Genomic DNA, 5,522 nt, shown 5'->3' on the forward strand with positions numbered 1-5,522 from the left:
AATTCATCCATCTTTCCATTTATTCAAGATCCGATATTTAAGGTATGTATATAATTAATATTCGTTTCTTTTATTTCGTACTTCGTTTCCATCTCGGATCCAGTAACAAATGACCATACGAGCCGAAGCAAACCGACATAAACGAACCGAGCCAAACCGATAAAAGGGAGCATGGATTAATAAGTTTGACCGGTCAATGACAACAAAATCCGACTTCTGCCTCCTCAATGGCAACAAAGTTCAAGTTCCCTTCATGACCAACAACGAAACGCAACTCGCCTGTGAATATGATGATTTAAGGTACTCGGTCTTCCCTACTTGCGAAACAAAAAAGATACATGCAAGTTTATAATGTACTTTTTCCTCCTAAACGCAAAAGACGGGATTCACTCTTTAATAGACAAAATCGGTTCCACACCTGACTTCATTGACCATCACATTCCAAGTAAAAAAGTACGAGTTGGGAAATTTTTGATACCAAAATTTAAGATCTCGTCTGGGTTTAAAGCTTCGGATGTGTTGAAAGAATTGGGGGTTGTATTGCCTTTTAGTGAAGAAGGTGCCATGACCGAAATCATTGACTCGTCCACTGGTCAAAGTGTTTATCGTTCCATTCACCATACACGTTTTGTGAATGTGGATGAAACGGTACTGAAGCTGCTGCGGTATCAGTGTTTTTGGGGAGGGGAGTGCAAGGATTATTGATAAGGTGGATTTTGTGGCGGAACACCCGTTTGTGTTTGTGATTTTGTACGCGCAAACGCAACCGGTGTTAGTACGTTTGTAATCTCACAACGACACGTGCGTAACCTGACAGTGGTATGCATTTAAAGTGGCATCGTACGTGTAACCGGTGCTAGTAAGCGCGCCACATAACGCCTATACGCGAGCAACCAGTATGTATAAACAATGTCATCCGCGTAACTGATGCTTGAACGTGCGTAACTTTTGGTGACAATCAAGAAGCTAAGATGAAATGTACACTAATTTCAAATAACCTACTTTTTAACTCAATTCGTTTTGACGGATCCGTTCCAACCCAAAAACGTTTTAACCCGAAGCCGTTCTGACATGAACCCTTTCGATCTAAACCCATCCCGACATGAACTAAACTAACCCTTTTTTGTATTAAACTGTTCCAACCCTAACCCATTCTGACACCATTAGCCGAACTTGTCTGACCCGCTGCCGGTAATAACTGGTAATCACGTAACATGTTAGTTTTTTAAAAAATTAATAAACTGTAGCAATACTATACTCAAATTAAAGAGAATAAAATGATCGTTTTTATTGTGTAATTTTTTAGAAAAAATATTAACATATGAAAAAGTTGTGGCCGTTAAAAAGTCGTGGGGTAGTTAGTTTAGAATGAGGAGGGATATGTGTAACTATTTAATAAATAACAAACTTGATTGAAGTTGAAGGACCATTATTGTAAATTGTTTTTGAATGAGCAAAGATTATTTTAGCCCTACATTCTTAGGGCTGTTTGGGATTCCTTATTTTTACTTCCTTATAACTTATAACTTATGATAAAATAAAATAAAAAGTGTTTGGGTTTTCTTATTATGTGAGAGGAAATGTTGATAAGTTACACTTTTGTAACTTATGACTTATCCTTATAAGTTATAAGGAGGTGAAAATATGGAATCCCAAACAGCCCCTTAAAATTATATGCATTATTACTTGTATAATATACAACAACAGTGGTACCTCTCTTAAAATTTAAGAGATCCCTTACTCCTATATTATATATAGCATAGATAGAGATAGAGATATATTATGTTTTATAAGTATAAACACGAAAGCAGAAATAAGAGAAGCTAGAAAAATAAATCCCGGGGCATGAAAAATTATGACACGTGGCTCTATCAATTAATTATTTATTTATTAGGTATAGATGACGATATAAATATAGCGATATAAATATATCATGAACGATGAAACGAAACTTGAAAGAAAAAACATACATGATTACAACCGCAAAATTATAAATGACTGGCTAGTTAATTTAATGCGTTCGCAAACATGAATATAGAATGCATCTAAAACTTCTTTCTTATATATAAATGAGTTTTTTAACGAAGTAGAATCTAGAAAATAAAATTATAAGAAGATTGATGAGAATACCTTTTTACAAACAACTTGAATTTGAATTGATTATGATAAGAATACTCTCATGTAGTGGATGTAATATCCAACAAGTTTGTGCTATGTGCAACGTGATATTTTCCAAGGTAGCTTGATAGTTGATACTAAGCATATAAAATATTCGAAAGATGTCTTTGTGATTTTAAATGCTTAATATATATAAAAATCGTTTTTCATAATACAGTTTTATCAAACTAAACAAATCTTTTTTTAGATTAAACTAATCTAGATCTATGTATACCAATTGTCCTGGTGAATGTTTATTGATGATGATGATGATAATAATAATAATAATTTGACTTGTTCAATTTAAAGTAAATTACAATAGTGTATATTATTATCATAAGAGAAGTTGTACATTAATGCATTAATAACTTGTACATTTTAATTAATATTTTAGTTTTGAACAATTTTTATGTCAAAACGTTGACAAAAATAAGCAGGTCGCAAAAGTAAATTCGTTTTTTTAAATCATAATTTATTTAAAGATACAGAAGTAAATAAAAAGTTAAATAAACTTGTCAAGTATATAGGTCAAGATGAGGAACCAAAGTTGAAACTATTACTTATATTTACAAATAGTTAACTAAATATGAGGGGCTATTATTGTAAATTGTTTTCATCCATATTATTTGATTGTGGACCACTATGTCCCCTTAACTACTTTAAGACATACATCACGGATTGTTACTTATGCAATATAAATTGTACCTCTTAAATTTTATGAGGTCCTTCACTCCTCCTTTATATATAGTAAAGATAGTATAGATAAATTACTCATAATTTCAAAATGTTTGATATGTAGTCGCGTGGGTGTAAGTGTAAGTCCATAACCTACTTTTATTCTCCAAACGTTATATTATTATTATTATTACAAGAAGATCCGAGTAATCCCAAATTTGACTGAAATCAAATTCGATTTTAATTGGGTTTGAAAGTTAATTATCCGAAATTGATTTCCTTAAATATTGGCGAATGAACTGACGACATAATGCGCGTGGGCTTTATGTTGGGCTAATAATTCGTCAGCGGGCTTAATAATCACAATATGATCTCTGATTAAATTGAAACGTAACCTAAAATCTCACCATACCATTCATCTCTGATCCTTCTTCTTCTTCTTTTTCTTCACTTTTTTTTAACAGGTGATATTATTATTATTATTATTATTATCTCTTGTTAATTAACTGATTATTTTAGGTTTATAAGCTCACTGTTTTGTTTAGGTTCATAAATTTTTAATATCATCAAATTTTTGTATAGAGAATGGCATCATACTCAAGTGATGAGGAAGATGATGTTAGTGACTCCACTAGTTATGAAGCAAATTATAGTGAAGATGAAGAATTTTCATTTTCCTTGTTTACTGGCTTTGAAGATGAAGAAGGTCACTTGTTACTAATTTATATGATAATATTTTTCTCATTAAACTTTATTATGAGAATGAATATTCGTGCAACATCATAATATTAATTTGCGACAACAATATGTTAACTTACACGCTTTTTGCCTTACACACGCAGAGATGAACTCATCTACAAAAGTTGATTTCACAAACCAATCTCTTCAAAATTCAATCAGGAACCAAGCCCATGTCTCAACCACACTGGCAGCTCACCTTCTTAACAACAAGTTTCCTGACACCAACGTCGTTTTCTCTCCGCTTTCAATCCATGTGGTCCTCAGCTTACTAACCGCCGCTTCCAACGGTCCAACACTCAACCAACTCCTGACATTCCTCAAGACCTCAACTCTCTTTATTCACAGCTTCTTCCTTTCATCTTTGCTGACAAAGGTGAGACCCAAGTGCGTTTTACTAACGGGGTTTGGATCGACAAAACACTTTCTCTTAAACCTTCTTTTAAACAGCTTGTCGACGCTGTTTATAAAGCGGATTGCAACCAAGTTGATTTCCAAAACAAGGTCAGTTGTAACCTTTTGCGTTTCGTTTATATTTGTTTACGTTACATTATTTTTGTTAGTTTACATTTGTCTAGGGTTAGTTCATTTACGTTCTTTAATGTATTCATTTAAAGGTTTAAGAAATTATAAAATTACACATTACAATTTAGTCAAGTTTTATTAACTTTTGAGGCCTGACACACTGTTGTTCACATTTATCTCTACTTGATGTTGGCTAGCTTAGTTATGTTCGTCCGTGATCCGTTCGTTTATATTATCAACAAACAAACCTAAACGAACACGAACATGCTCATTTTCTTAATGAACAAACCTAAACAAGAACATGTTCGTGTTCAATCGTTTGTTGGGGTAAAGTTAAACGAGCATGCTCCGCTAGCATTTGTTTAGTTCATTTAGATGCCTAGTCACAGCAAATGTTGGTGAAAACAATTGTTGTAGTTAACAGATTATTGATTGATTAATGTAGACGGTTGAAGTGGTCAATGAAGTCAACTTATGGGCCGAAAAGCAAACGAATGGTCTTATCAAACAACTTCTTTCAGGGAATGAGGTTAACCCTCTCACGTGGCTCATCTTTGTAAGCACAATCTACTTCAAGGGATCATGGAATGATAAGTTTAAACGGTCAAGGACAAAAGAATTCGACTTCTACCTCCTCAATGGTGACAAAGTTCAAGTTCCCTTCATGACCAGCAACGATACACAACTAGCGTGTGCATATGATGATTTTAAGGTCCTCAGTCTTCCTTACTTGCAAAACAGAAAAGATACACGCAAGTTCACAATGTACTTTTTCCTCCCAAACGCAAAAGACGGGATTCACTCTTTAATAGACAAAATCAGTTCCACACCTGACTTTATTGACCATCACATTCCAAGTGAACTTATTATAGTCACGAAACTCTTGATACCAAAGTTTAACATCTCGTTGGGTTTGAAGCTTCGGATGTGTTAAAGGAACTAGGGGTTGTATTGCCTTTTAGTGAAGAAGGTAGTTTGAGTGAAATGGCTGACTCGTCTACTGGTGAAAGCATTTATGGTCGCATTCACCATAAATGCTTTGTGAATGTGGATGAAGACGGTACAGAAGCTGCTGCATTATCGGCGTTTTGGGGGTTAGGGTGTGGATTGATTATTGATGAGATAGATTTTGTGGCGGATCACCCGTTTGTGTTTGTGATCAGAGAAGATGTATCCGGGGTTGTTTTGTTTATGGGACAGGTGGTTGACCCTAGTGTTGGTTGAAATAATGTGAGTGCATTATCTCTTGTGCAGTGAAACTTTAGACTGGTTTTTGTGTTTGCGGATAAGATATTGATTTTTGTTTGTGACGTTTATATCCTAGTTTTTACATATTATATTGATATTTTTAGCACTTGTAACCGGCTTGAGGATCGTATAAGCATGATGAGTGCATGACTAAACATGGTTGGTGGTGTTTATCAAGT

At 34.1% G+C, this 5,522-nt stretch overlaps 1 pseudogene; it reads left to right on the plus strand.

The window, feature by feature from the left end:
• Positions 1-351: 351 nt before the first annotated feature.
• LOC143582197 (serpin-ZX-like) lies at positions 352-5,319 on the plus strand (annotated as a pseudogene).
• Positions 5,320-5,522: the final 203 nt, after the last annotated feature.

The sequence above is a fragment of the Bidens hawaiensis genome, unplaced genomic scaffold (genome assembly GCF_021521415.1).
Source record: "Bidens hawaiensis isolate Kalapana, Puna unplaced genomic scaffold, B.hawaiensis_p1.1 tig00031489_1, whole genome shotgun sequence".
Taxonomy (NCBI): domain Eukaryota; kingdom Viridiplantae; phylum Streptophyta; class Magnoliopsida; order Asterales; family Asteraceae; genus Bidens; species Bidens hawaiensis.